Below are 2,416 nucleotides of genomic sequence, written 5' to 3' on the forward strand. Positions count from 1 at the left end.
TCTTCTTCTTGGTCATATTGTGCTAAGTTTGTTGAGCATATGCTATTCTTGATCATGTCTGCCCTGAAGCAGTGTACACTCACGAACACTGTAATGCTATCCTACTGTGGGTTTTCTTTTCTGATTTAGAATACTCTATATTCATAAAACCAGCTTCTGAAATGTTAGTACCCTTTAGGCTCCAATTCAAGAACTTTACTCTCTTCAGTGCACTTAATTTTCCTAAGAGATAGCATTGTCTGTATGGTTATAACTACAGTTTTTGTCTTAATGGAGCTCAAAATTAATCCCACTAGCCAAATCATCTTTATTTTTAGTTTCTTATTATATAAACTAGTGCACTCATAAATATCTCAAAATCAATCCAATTTTCTACAGCAATTATCAAGTCAGTTCTTATTTGATTTAGCTTTCTGCCACTTCTTTAAATAGTTGAATCTCTCTGTTTTCATTGTCCAATTTTTGTCTATGTCATTGAAATTTTCATATACATTTTTTGAGATGGAATGAATGCAATAATCTATGAGTCCTCTCTTTTTACAAATCTTTAGGATCCAAGCAGTTATCAGTGTTCTATAATTCTGCTTCCAAATATATCCAGACTCTGTTCTCTCATCCTAAAATCATGGTCCCTTAACTGTCATATTTTTACCATAGCTTTTAATTGTAGTTGTGTGTATTTCTATTATATATATAATAATAATTGTTCCCATAAACAAGGAGGTTCCAAGAAGCTTGTGGAAAAGTGAGATCAAAAGATAATGGAATTTTTCCATAAGAGTTTTGAAGCTCCCTCATATCTATGCATGTACACAGGGGAATAAACAATGTCAGATCCATTAATATTATTGGGTGACATTTGTCAGAAATGAAAAAAATACTTTCAAAAGGAATTAATATGTCTCCTATATAATTTATAATCAAAAGCACATCGATAACTTCTGCTTGTAGCCTAAATAGTTAAATTTATTTCTCCATTTACTCTGACCACTGTGGCTTTGGCACTGTTGTACCCTCCAATATGAATATGGTACTAACACAGGTTAGTATACAAATAGATGCTGTCTCACAAGATAGAATGCAGCAACATCCGTTAGAGGAAGGATGTTTTTACCAGTGTGACACAGATCCTACCTTCCATTCAATGGTATTAGGGAAGGCCTCTACCAGTTTTACCATGGTATACCCAGCATCTAAAATATTAAGCACGTACACATGCATTACTAGCATAGGTATTTATTATCTATTAGAATAAAATTAAATAAGTGTCTGGGTAAAATTTTCAAAGTATAGTTTATTCTTAGATATGTATGCAGTCAATCATGTTTTCAAAAATAAATCCTTGTTTTTGTTCTTACTGAACATCAACTTAAAATGTCTATTTATTCCATCGCCCAGAGAAGTACACTTTTCTTGCGTGATTAGGGGAAACGTGGAGCTTCAGCACATACAATTCAATGAAAAGGATAAGAAATAAACCATCCTGGTACTTGTGCATTTACGTTCTGCATTGACTATCCCTAGTCCATCTTTGTCTCTGATAAACCTGTAAGTAAAAAAGAGTCCAAATAAAGAGATGATTAATGCCGCTGTTACGGTGGTACTTCAATCACATTTATTCCTCATCTAAAGCAATTCACCAGTGGATAACAGAAATTGATGGCTGAAACTGTCAGTTTTCCCATAGCTTTTCAATTTATGAATATCGACTATAAACTGAAGATGTTTAAAACTGTAATTTTTCCTGCTAAACTATAAATAAAGTGTATCACATCATTTGGCAAACCACAGGGCAATAGGGGCAGTTCTACTCTGTCCAATGAGGTCACTTTGAGTTGGAATTAATGATGGCTGTGAATTTGTGCTTTCTTAGTATATTATGTGACTGAACATTCCATCCACTTTAGTAAATATACCAGAAGGAGTAACAGTAAATTCTGGTCTGTACTAGATTCTGAGACCACACTAGCTTTTTTGCAATGTCAGAGCATTAAACCCAAACAAATCTGTTATCTCATTTGTAAAAATACTGTGATATTTGCTTGACTACAGTTAGAATTTCCAAAGCTAATAAATAAAAATCCTTGAGTTACAAGCAAAAAAACTAAAACTCACAGGATGGTCAATCATAACTTAAATTGACTGGACTTATTTGTTTTGCTTCTAAATTTAGCAACAGACTTTTAAATTTTGTTTGAAAAAATGAACAGAATGAAGAAAGATTATATTAAAATGAATATTGAGTGCAACATGTAAGATTTTTAAGAACTTTTTATGAACTATTTTGTGTAAGAATAGGAACAATTACTAGATCAACATAGCCACTCTTTGAAAAACCAAATATATCATTGCTAAAATGAATACAATAAAGTCAAAATTTTATCCGAATTGCATTTGATGAGAAAGTTTAATTTAC

This window comes from Tenrec ecaudatus, chromosome 10 (genome assembly GCF_050624435.1).
Source record: "Tenrec ecaudatus isolate mTenEca1 chromosome 10, mTenEca1.hap1, whole genome shotgun sequence".
NCBI classification, from domain to species: domain Eukaryota; kingdom Metazoa; phylum Chordata; class Mammalia; order Afrosoricida; family Tenrecidae; genus Tenrec; species Tenrec ecaudatus.